The sequence below is a fragment of the Lolium rigidum genome, chromosome 2 (genome assembly GCF_022539505.1).
Source record: "Lolium rigidum isolate FL_2022 chromosome 2, APGP_CSIRO_Lrig_0.1, whole genome shotgun sequence".
In the NCBI taxonomy this organism is placed as follows: domain Eukaryota; kingdom Viridiplantae; phylum Streptophyta; class Magnoliopsida; order Poales; family Poaceae; genus Lolium; species Lolium rigidum.
Window position 1 is genome coordinate 280,379,875 of NC_061509.1, and position 13,051 is coordinate 280,392,925.

Sequence of the window (13,051 nt, forward strand, 5' to 3'; positions counted from 1 at the left end):
TTGCAGGTAGTGAAGGAATATATATATGTTTCAGGGAAAGAAAAATCACAGTGACATAGAACGGGTTTTTTTCTTCTTTGCAAGGGACAGAGAACGGTTGAACGTTGAAACTGCTGCCTACGGCGGCACTGACATGGTCACTCGCTCGCCGGCCGTTCACGACGCGATCCGACAGTCCTTTCGCAGGCCGGGCTCCCGCGCGAGCTCCTGTCTTTTCGCAAGTTGGCCACGGTCTCCCTTAACACCCTAGTTCCCTTCTCCTCTTATTTTCTCTACTGTTCTTAAAAAAAGTTCAGCAAAAAAAAAACAGTCCTTTCCTTAGCTCCTGATTGATGCAGAGACGCATGAGTGAATATACTTAATTTTCTTGTGCAATTGTTTTGGACACATGCGTTCAAATGATTCCACCTCTCGTCTCGCAGCCATGTGGGGCCCCCTCCCATTTGCTTCTACAGGTAGCAAAATTGCTACGACTACACAGGGAAGAAAATTTCTTTTGGGCCAGCCTAGATAATCATACAAGGATTTGCACATTCAATTTACAACCATAAAAGGCTAACTAAGAAGTGCTCGAAGGATATCAATCATATGGTCATGTAAGAACTAGTATAAAATTATTATATTGACAATTCGTCGTACTTAGGTTGGTGACGAATACTGTGGAATACTATAATTAAGAGCTGTTTTTGGCCAGATGTACGTACCTCCTCAATACACATGTGCAAAAATTGTCATACTATTCGAGTATAGTTTACAATCGGATCGATTAGGGTTTATCATATAAGTGTGGTATGACGTACAAGTAACTATTTGATGGATGCTAATGATAGTATACTTACAATTTTGTGAGCTCTACGATTTTGATAACTACCGACTTTATAACTATTTAATCTATTCTACAAGAGATTGAAACGACAACTAAACCATAGTACATCTACAAGCTTGAATGGGCTATGCAATGTGTGTGTGGCCTGGGTCGTGTCAACATAACAAAATATAAGATGTAATTCTATGCGCGTTGATAGGATTAGAGGACTAAAACTGATGTAAGCGAAAAGGTACAGACAAGTGACCTCACCAACAGTAACATGCATAGTTTTAGTTTTGGATATACAAACACCGGATCTATCCATCCAACAACGTCTTAAATCAATGTGAAATCGCATGGGTGTGTAGCTACCCATGTCTATAGCAAATTGCCTCTCAACTTTATAAATAACTAGATGAAACCTACAACGGAACATCAGCCTAACTCACTTGGTTGGAGAAATGGATGTACAACCCAACCATCCAGGTTTAACTCCTCAGGAAACACATATTTGGGCTCTTATTATTTCAGTAAAAATCACTGTAGGGGCTTTCCCTAACGTATTCCTTTCAAAAAAAAAAATCGTTTGCTCCATGAACTGACCACCTAAATATCCAAAATAGCAATGATCTTAATTGCCTACGTTGGTTATTGTACGAGTAATACACGACGGTAGTGGGAACATTGAAAATGAGAGACCACAATCATGTATTTTATCTTCCATCTAGCTGCAAACACGGAATAAAAAGTAGGTCCCACCTATGGTGTTGAACAACAACTTTGATACACCACGGAAGGGAATGAGCCATATGAGTGGCCTCAGGCGAACGTAGGAAAAACTAAAGGGTGGGCACACCTCAAAAAAAAATTGCGCATCCTCAATTGTGACAAAATTTTGCCAGATGAATAATATATATATGGCCAGTCAATTGTCCACATTGAAGTTCAAGAAGCGTGAGAAAATTGCTTACTAGAGAAATCTGAAAATTCTGTTTGTTTTAGCATCATAGCTCAGTCAAGGTCGAACTATTCTTCAGTGGTAGGAAGTCACCCCCAAGCATGCGTATTTGTCTTCCTCGCTAATCTGCATGACGTGTAGCTAGTGCAATCTGAATGGAACGTTTTTAATCAGATATATTTTACACACCTTTTGCAGTTTAAAATAATTCATCATGCAAGAAACTTCTGAATGGATGCATATGCCAATAATTGATTTTGCTACGTACAAAAGCTACTAATTAAACTCAAGCACTCACACCTCTGAAATGGGTTAGCATGGCAACATTTTAGTTCTGGATTCCTGCTTTATCTTTATAGACAGATAAAAGAGAATGAGCAAACACTTGTCAGGTTTAGAGCTCAAGATGTATATAAGTTCAGGCCTTTAATTGGTGATCCTACGTACCTTTAGTAGCCAGGAAAATTAGACAGTGTGGAAAAGATGATTAATATCTTCTTAATCCTTCATGTAGACTTTGTTCTTGGTCTTCAGAGGATAGCCGACGTTGGATCCAAGAGGTAGTCTTCGTCAGGCTCCAAACTGATCTGATGGAACTCTTATCACACCAGTGGAGGCATTCGAGAGAGTCAGACAAAATCAACCGTCCAGAGAAGAACGGGGAAGCAACATCAACGGCTGGTACATCCAAAATCGAGCGCCCAACAACATGAAAGGTTGAGAAGCAAGCTCATGGAAGGAAGGAAGCATACAACAGCGGCATTATCGTCTGAGCTCATGGTGGATGTTAGGATTCGCCCACGAATCATGTTTTTGGATTGTTGCACAACTTGAATCCACTTGCCTATAATCATGTTTTTGGATTGTTGCATATATAAGAAAATTACCATATGATTTAATCAAAATAAATAAATGACATAGCATGATCACAAAAGCAGTAATAAAACTAATCATGGAAACTAAAAGAGTAGATGAACAAATAGCATTTAAAATAAACATGCATATCGCATCTACTCCAAATACTAGAAATAGAAACTTTAGCATGATCTGACAGAGCGAGAGAGAAAATTCACACACGATGCATCATGAGAAGTATGGCAACAATAATGGTACATAATGTTTTCTCCCGTGTTGAGGTTTACGAAGAGGTCATTGACGTCTGAGAAGAAGTTGTCGCTAGGAAACTCATCGCCGCAAGATGTCGGATTGCCAATAGTTCCATAAGCACTCCCCGAAAACCTGATCGCCCCTCACATGTACATGTCTACTGTCTGGTCTGCACATAAATAATCAAACTCGATTGGAAAATACTATCCACCTTGATCATGCCTATGCCATTTAATCTTTAATTAGATAAAGTTGGTTTTCTGGAGGCCTACTGTCCTGTCCTTTGTTGCATGTTGGAAGATTGGATGAGGAAGACGATGTTGACGACTCAAGGATCTGCGAAGAGGTAGTTGGATGTGTTTCGTAGACGATAGCTTTCACATCTGGGAATATATAGAGCATGTCAGGTCAGACGTGGGACGCGACCCACATTTGAGTTGGCACAACCCACGATCCGGAAAATCTAGAAACAGCTGAGTTAACACGTCTATTAAATGACTTGTAATTAATTTTCCAAACAACAAAAATATAAATGAGATGGCTAAATAGGAGCTTGGCTCGGTTCATTCCAACAATCCATGACACATCATGACGAGGCGGGCGAGCGGGCGGTGGAGGAGTGCGCGAGGGATACTTCTATTCTGACTGACTTACAAGAGATAGAACATATTACCTTATAAACCACTCCACATCTTTTTCAACTAGCAATGTGCAATTGAAATTTAGTCCAACCCCGTGACATACATGAATGGGCCAAAGAGAATTTCAGAATTTGGGCCATAGGCCTAACACCAAATTCCAACTGAAAATGACTAGGTAATGTCATGCTTCTAGATCAATATCTGACTTTGCACAAGGTTCTGCGCCACGGTCGCTAAGGTGCTGGAAAGTTCACCGCAAAATGTCAAGTTCAGTAGAAATCTCGTTGCTCCCTAGCAACATCATGGAATGATTTGCTACAACCTCTGGCTTTGGTCCATTTGATGTAGGGTCTAATAAGTTTCACTGGAATTTACATGAGAGTGAAAAATTCTCTTTGGATTCTAGTACAAAGCATTAATATAGCCAGATGTGCCAGCTGATAATAACAAAAAATAGAAGATGAAGATTCCGCTAAAAACTAAGGCTTTCGCGTGGTATCTTCCGTCGTCGTGGTGAAGAGACAGATGTCATGGGATGGCTTAAGTTGGGGCCGAATGGACGCTAGAGGATTCGGGGGAGGGTTTGGTAAACAGAGGAATGAATTTCGGATGGATTCCGGTATCTTTATTGAAGAACTTGGCCTTGGCCAGAGGTTGAAGATGAACAGTACAAGCTCTATGAACTAGGGTTTCTCTCTATCAACTAATGATCTCCTGAGGTTCTGCCCCGCGCAAGGGAGTGCCCCCTCTCCTTATATAGGGGAGAGGGTGGCTTACAAGGGAAGGAACCCTTCTTTGGCCTCAGGTGATGCCGGTATGTCTTTAATCGGGGAGCTGTGACGTCCTCCGGATGCTTTAACGTCATCATCTGCTTTGGCGCCAGGGATCCGTTTAAAGTTACTTTGCTTAGCTCATCCTTGTCCTCTTACCTTGGAGAGCATCTTTGACCAGAGTGCCGACAGGCTACAGTGAAAATCATATCGGTACTCCGGTACCTCTCTTGTTCCCTAAGTTCCGGTATACCCCTCCTGGGATACCGGTAGGTTTTATCTTGGCTCTTGCCAATCTCAAAAACCATCCGGATTGATCTACAATCCGGTATCTTTAAGAAAGAATCATGGCTACTTTGCCATGCCTTTGGCCTACAGGGGGCCATCCCCCCGACATTAGTCCCCGAAGCTGGTATAGTCCGGCAGACTCTGTCTGACGGACCATGCCAGGTTCCCAAACCACGTACCGGACTAATTCTTCCGGTTTCCATTTAAACTCTTCCGGCTCACTCGCCGGACTTAAACCACCACAACACCTCAACCGAACCACCGGTATCTTTTTCCGGTAGCTTATCCATTTAAGTCTCCTCGGCGAAGTCGAGAATATATCGGGAACTGTGCATGACAGACATGCGCACTGTTCCTGACGTGCCAGTGTCAGGGTCACTTCCCTTCGACTTCTGCGCTTGCATTTAATGTGCCACACCGGATCCTCGCCGCCGCTCCGGATCCATGCGGCCTCCCTGTGGCATCTTAACTCCTCGCGTGTATCCGCGTGCCACGTGGCGGCCCATAAGGCGAAGCACCGCGGGCCCAACGGTTTCCGGCCCACGATCCCCTTCTCTATTTAAGGGCTGGGCGGTTCCACTTCGCCCTCTTCCTCGCATTCTCCACTTCCATAGCGTACGAAGCCCTCGCCGTTTGCGCTCCTACTTCCAGTGCTCGCCCGCGCCACCGTCGCTCCCTTGCTCTCCGGCGAACTCCCGCGGAGAGGCTCCGCCGAGCCCGCTCACCAATCTTCGCCAAGACCCGCCGGGGCTCTCTGCATTTCCCGGCCCAAGCTTCCCCACGGCTTCTTCTTCCTCTCCGCCGTTCGCCGCCCTCGGCCACTTCTTCTCTGCACTGCGGCGATTCTTTGACTCTGTCGTCCGCCGCTCTCAGGTTGGTCCTGCAAACGATATTCCTTTTTCCCCTTGTTACCTTGTTCTTGGGCCGGTAGGGTATTTGTTTCTTCTTTTTCCATGTTTTTCTCTTACTCGTAGATCTTCGCGAGAGGCTAGGTTCGGGGAAAACTGTTTGTAGGTAGGGCTTGGAAACTTAGTCATGTCTTCCGAGGAGTACATATCGAAACCCCCGGTAGCAGTCACCAGAGCGAGAGTCCCAAAGTTTCTTCCGGAGGGGAGACTCTGGTGATCCAAGCTTCCGACGGGCTCACGGCTGACATGGCCAAGATGGAAAACGACACCGGCAGCTCCGCTCAGCTTACCGGTAACCAGGGAGAAGCCGGCAGCTTGAGCCTGGGCGCCGGCATAGACTTGGACTCCTACACACGCGGGGCCTGGATGGGCTCCGACGTGACTCAAGCGGAGATCGATTGGCTCTACCGCTCCCGGAGGATACCGGAAGAGGTTTGGTGCCGCATTCCTGGCGACGAGCTTCAAGCCGTGCCTCGGCCGGGAGAATACGTGGTCTTTGCCACTCATTTTGAGCGCGGCCTAGGCCTTCCGGCGTCGGATTTCTTCCGGCGCTTCCTTGACTTCTACGAACTCCAACCCCACCACCTTCCGGGCAACGCCGTCTTCTACCTCTCTTCCTTCGCCGCTTTCATGGAGGGATACACCGGTATCACTCCTTCCGTAAATAATTTCTCCTTCTTCTACTATCTCCGGAAGAATTCTCTCCAGGATAGAAAACTTCCGTACCCCAAACCCTTCGTCCGGTGCGGGGGTTGCATCCTGTCGCCCCGTCAAGGGAGCAACTTCTTCAAGCTTGCCGGTCTGGAATTTGTCCGGACCTGGCAAAAGTCTTTTTTCTATGTCCGGAACGATGTCCCGGATGACTTCATCAACCTTCCGGAATATGATCCTGGGCCCCACTCCATGACAAACTGGCTCCACTACCCCCGGGATGATCGGGAGTCCCAGCGGGTGGCCCAATATGTTGAGAAGAGCCAAGAGGAGACCAACCTCTGCGCCGAGGATATCGTGAGGACCTTCCTCTCTCGCCGGGTGCTGCCGCTTCAGCGCCGCGGCCATAAGATTTGCCAAATGTCGGGCCTGAAGGACCCGACAAGAATAACCACTCACACGCTGAGCGCTACTGACTTGGTCCTTAAGGCCAAGCAGATTTGCCAGAACCCGCTGAGCCCAGCGGGAAATACGGGATGATCCCTTACAGCCGCAGCAACCCTCCTCCATCTGAAGTAAGATCTTGGGGCTTCCGAAAAACCTTTTACCGATACCCGTGAACTCTTTGTTGACTTGTTCTTAGTTGTTGCAGAACTTCCGCCGGATCAAGAGGGAGGTGCCGGCCAGCTACGCGCCCATCCGGCGCTTCCGCGACGACAGCAAGCCCGACCCCTACACGAAGAGGCACAAGATGGACCCCACATACGTCAAGCGCCCCGGTAACTTCTCAACTCCTCTGCCACATCCTTCCGGAAGTGACGACGAGGTTGTTATCCTCGAGGTATATTGTCCATCTCTTTTTTTTCTTATAAGGTTGTTTTTCTGTAGCTCCTCCTTCAGCCGGTGCAACTCCTCAGGTTGTTGAGCATGCCGCTCCTCTGCAAGGCTAAGTTGGCCAGGAGTTCCTGGACAACTTGGCCTCTCGGGGGCGCCAGAACAAGACTCCGGCCGCCGAGGCCGGCTCCAGCGCAGCTGCTTCTCGGGGGCGCAAGAACAAAGCTCCGGTCCCTGAGGCCGGCTCCAGCGAAGATCCTCCCGCCAAGCGCTCCAAAGATGGCGGCAGCAAGCCCTTCACCAAGAAACACTACCGCAGCAAGATGTCGGTTGCCAGCGGGTAAGCTTCCGGTTCTTTTTCCTTTGTCCTTTGCTCTTGATTTTCTTTGTTTCATTGTAGGATAACTTTCTTTTTCTTTTTCTCAGGCCTTCTCTGAGCCTCACCCGGAGCGCGCCAGGCATGCCGCCGGAAGCTCCTGCCGGTGTCACCAGGACTTCCCCTCCTCCTCGATCAAGCCCGGTACCATCTGGTACCGGCAAATCTCCAGCCTCCCCTCTGGGAGGCAATACAAGTGTGGGGTGCGCGGCCCCTGAACGTTCTCATCACCGCGCGGAGGAGGATTTCTTTTCCCCTCCAGAAACTAAAGACACCGGCGCCAACAACATCGGCGCCGGAAAGGAAACAGCGGAGCGGGCGGAACTTCCGGTTCCCCATGCTCCAAAAAGGAAGAAGAAAACCACCGCCTCTCCTAAGTCCGCGCCAGAAACTTTTGCGCCGGCAAACCCGTCACCGGCCAAGAAAGCATCGGATGCTTCCGCGCCAACCAAGGTAGCACCGCCAGCTCTGCCGGTAGCTCCAACCGGCAAAGCCGCCTCCGCCGATCCTGCTCATCCGGAAGGCTCCACTCTTACCGCCCAAAAACTTGCTGCGGTGGTGACAGCAGCGACCGCGCCTCCTTCCGACTCGCAGTCACTGGTGCTGAACGCCGGCCATGCCGCAGTTGTGGCCAGCAAGAAGGCTTCAACTCAGCTGGGCCGGATCACCGAGCTCAACCGTGGCGAGCTCAACCTGGGCCTGCTGTTGGCCTACGCCGAGAAATGGAACTTGGCGGACCTGTCCCCGGCGACCCGCGGCCTGGGCAAGGACAAGCTCCCGTTGGTTGACCCTTCCGGTCCGCGGAGCACGGCGCAACATTTGAGCCGGCTCAAGCGCACCGTCAAGGAGTTCGACACCGCGTGGCACGATGCCAGCGGCAACGTGGTGGTAAGTCCCACATTCTTATCCTTAAAGCTTTATCCTTCACACACATGCCGGTTTTGAATTTCCAGCTTATATATGTATATCCTCCCAGTCCCCGAGTTTCGGGTTGAGTACGCAGTACTTAGCGCGAAACTGCAAAAAACCGACATAGCTAGTCCCCGAGTTTCGGGTTGAGTACGCAGTACTTAGCGTGAAACTGCAAAAAACCAGCATAGCTAGTCCCCAAGTTTTGGGTTAAGCACGAAGTACTTAGCGCGAAACTGCAAAAAACCGGCATAGCTAGTCCGCGAGTTTCGGATTAAGCACGAAGTACTTAGCGTGAAACTGCAAAAAACCGGCATAGCTAGTCCCCGAGTTTCGGGTTAAGCATGAAGTACTTAGCGCGAAACTGCAAAAAACCGGCATAGCTAGTCCCCAAGTTTCGGGTCAAGCACGAAGTACTTAGCGTGAAACTGCAAAAAACCGGCATAGCTAGTCCCCGAGTTTCGGGTTAAGCACGAAGTACTTAGCGCGAAACTGCAAAAAACCGGCATAGCTAAACCAGAACTTTTAACTTGTGCAGGGCACCCTCGACGCCCGGAAGTAGCTCTTTGAGGAGCTTCTGTGGGAGCACCGGCGCCTCTCCGAGGCCCACAGCAAATGCCAAGGTTAGCTTGCCACCTCCGGCCTTTTTGCACCGGTTGCTTTTGGTAATCTATACTCACAAGTTCTTTATACAGCTGCCCTTCCGGACGCTTCCTCTGAGGACCTCTCCGCCCAACTCTCCGTGCTGAAAGGTATGGTTTTCCTGCTCGTTTATCTTCCCCTTTTTGAACCTAGCGGCTTCTTTTTGTTAATCGCTTGTTCTTCCGGATTACAGTTGAACAGGAGCGGCTTGTCCTTGAGCATCGCAAGGCTCTGGACGCTCAGAAGAAAACTTCTGCTGAGCTGAAGGAGGCGCTCATGCAAGCCGAACTCCGGCACGCGCAGGAGCTCAAGGACGCCCAGGCTGCCGCCGAAGCTAAACTGGACGAGTCGCTCAAGGACTTCACCGACGCCAGCACACAACCGCGGAAGGAGTTGGAGGAGGAATCCCGGCTGCTGAAGGAGGCACGGGACCGGAACGCCGTGCTGACGACGGATCAGGCTGAATACGACCGGTTGGTCCTTCAGGCCGACGCGCTGGCCCTCAGTAAAGCTCCTTTCTTCTCTTTTTTATTATAAGCTTATACCTTCCGGCAGTATATCCTTATGCCGGCTCCTTTTTTCTTTCCTTCCTTTCAGGGCTTTCCCTGGATTCGCAGCCGCATGATACGTCTCCAACGTATCTATAATTTCTTATGTTCCATGCTAGTTTTATGACAATACCTACATGTTTTGTTCACACTTTATGATGTTTTGATGCATTTTCCGGAACTAACCTATTAACAAGATGCCGAAGTGCCGGTTCTCGTTTTCAGCTGTTTTTGGTTCCGGAAATCCTACAAAGGAAATATTCTCGGAATTGGACGAAATCAACGCCCGAACCTTATTTTCCAGGAAGCTTCCGGAGCACCAAAGAGGGGCCGAGAGGGGAGCCGGGGGCCCCACCCCACAAGGCGGCGCGGCCAAGGGGCGCCCCCATGGTGTGGCCCCACCAGGGCTCCCCCGAGGCTGCCCTTCCGCCTATATAAAGACTCCGCCTCGAAAACCCTAAAAACATAAGCCACGATACGAGAAAAGTTCCAGAGCCGCCGCCATCGCGAAGCCAAGATTCGGGGGACAGAAGTCTCTGTTCCGGCACGCCGCCGGGACGGGGAATTGCCCCCGAAGGCATCTCCATCGACACCACCGCCATCTCCATCGACGTTGTCTGTCTCCCATGATGAGGAGGAGTAGTTCTCCCTCGAGGCTAAGGGCTCTACCGGTAGCTATGTGGTTAATCTCTCTCTCATGTACCTCAATACAATGATCTCATGAATTGCCTTGCATGATTGAGATCCATATGATGAGCTTTGTATCGCTATTAATCTATGTGCTACTCTAGTGATGTTATTAAAGTAGTCTATTCCTCCTCCATGATGTAATGGTGACAGTGTGTGCATCATGTAATACTTGGCATAGGTTATGATTGTAATCTCTTGTAGATTATGGAGTTGACTATTACTACGATAGTATTGATGTGATCTATTCCCCCTTTCATAGTGTAATGGTGACAGTGTGTATGCTATGTTAGTACTCGGTCTAAATTGCAAAGATCTATTATGCTCTAAATGTTACTTAAATATGAATGCCGAATGTTGTGGCGCTTGTTTACTCTGGCTTGAGGGAGCTCTTGTAGCCCTACACAATGAATGGTGTTTGTTATCCAACAAGAGAGTGTATGTAGCACAAGTGAGGAGAAGTTATTTATTTGTTATGTGATCAATGTTGAGAGTGTCCACTAGTGAAAGTATGATCCCTAGGCCTTGTTTCCAAATACTGCAAACATCGCTTGTTTATTGTTTTACTGCATCTTTACTTCCTGCAATATTACCAACATCTATACCACCTGTGTTTTACTATCTCTTCGCCGAACTAGTGCACCTATACATCTGACAAGTGTATTAGGTGTGTTGGGGACACAAGAGACTTCTTGTATCTTAATTGCATGGTTGCTTGAGAGGACTATCTTTGACCTCTACCTCCCTGAGTTCGATAAACATTGGGTGATTCACTTAAGGGAAACTTGCTGCTATTCTACAAACCTCTGCTCTTGGAGGCCCAACACTGTCTACAAGAATAGAAGCACACGTAGACATCAAGCTATTTTACGGCGCCGTTGCCGGGAGGTAAGGTAAAAGGTATTCACATCCTCCGACTACTAAGCTATTTCCTAGCACTGTTGCCGGTGTGTGAGTGCTCGAAGCTATCTCCTTTAGATCCTGCAGTTATATCTTTTTGTTTCTTGTTTTTATTTTCACTAGTTAGGCTTAATGGAAAACAACAAAAACATTAGAGATCTTTATGAACTTTATCTTGAGTTAGGACATGAGGTGTTTGAAGAGAAAATTAAAAAACCCATGGAACTTTGTTTGCATAATAGTTGTAGCAATGTTATTAGCATGAACTCTTTGAACACTATTATTGCTAATGCTATGGAAGAACTTAATCTTGGGGAAGCTGGTTTTGAGGAGCATGATATTTTTAGTCCCCCAAGCATGGAGGAGAAAATTTACTTTGATGATACTTTGCCTCCCATTTATGATGTTTACAATGATGAATATAATATTTTCAGTCCACCTACTATTGAGGAGAAAGTTAATTATGATTACAATATGCCTCCTATATATGATTATTATGGTGATGAGAATAATAATGATAGCTATTTTATTAAATTTGCTCCCACTACAACTAATAAAATTGATTATGCTTATGTGGAGAGTAAAAAATTTATGCATGTAGCTCATGACAAGAATGTTGTATGTGATAGTTATATTGTTTAGTTTGTTCATGATGCCACTGAAAGTTATTATGAGAGAGGGAAACATGGTTATATGCATCTTAATAATATTAAGTTTCCCCTCTTTATGTTGAGAATCTCGAAGTTACTCGTGTTTTATCTTCCTATGCTTGTCACTTTGATCTTCATGAATTTATTTGTGTACAAGATTCCTTTTCATAGGAAGTGGGTTAGGCTTAAATGAGTTTTGAATTTGCTTCTTAATGCTCTCTTTTGCTTCAACTCTTATTTCTTGCGAGAGTATCATTAAAATTACTGAGCCCATCTTAATGGCTATAAAGAAAGCACTTCTTGGGAGATAACCCATGTTTTATTCTTACTACTGTATTGTTGAGTCTTGGAAGTTGATACTACTGTAGCAACCTCTCCTTATCATGTTTTTGTACCAAGTAAAGTCTCTATGGTAAAGTTGATGCTAGATTTGGATTACTGCGCAGAAACAGAATTGCTGTCTGTCACAAATTTGCGTAGATCTCTCTGTAGAAAAATCAAAAATATCTGCCAATTTACGTGCGTTATCCTCATATATGTACGCAACTTTCAGTAGTTTTGAGTTTTTCCGTTTGAGCAAGTTAAGTGCCTCTGGAAAATTCGTCTTTACGGACTGTTCTGTTTTGACAGATTCTGCCTTTTATTTCGCATTGCCTCTTTTGATATGTGGAATGGATTTCTTTGTTCCATTAACTTTCAGTAGCTTTGTGCAATGCCCAGAAGTGTTAAGAATGATTATGTCACCTCTGAATATATGAATTTTTGATTACGCACTAACCCTCTAATGAGTTTGCTTTAAGTTTGGTGTGGAGGAAGTTTTCAAGGGTCAAGAGAAAAGGATGATACAATATGATCAAGAAGAGTGAAAGGTCTAAGCTTGGGGATGCCCCCGTGGTTCATCCCTGCATATTTTAAGAAGACTCAAGCATCTAAGCTTGGGGATGCCCAAGGCATCCCCTTCTTCATCGACAACTTATCGGGTCACTTCTAGTGAAACTATATTTTTATTCCGTCACATCTTATGTACTTTACTTGGAGCGTCTGTGTGCTTTTATTTTCGCTTTTTTATTTTCATTCTCTGAATAAATTCATGCTCGTGTGGGAGAGAGACACGCTCCGCTTTTTCATTTGAACACTTGTGCTCTTCGTTTTTACTTTTAATGTTCAATGGCGAAAGTTGATCGCTTCACTTATTGCTATTTGGTTGGAATCAGAAAATGCTTTATATGGTTTTGAATAACTTGATACTTGGCATTTTTTTTGAGCTCTCATAGATCATGTTTAAGCTCTTGCATCATGTAGTTTAATCTATTAGTGGAGAACTACCATAGAGCTTGTTGAAAATTGGTTTGCATGATTGGTCTCTCTAAGGTC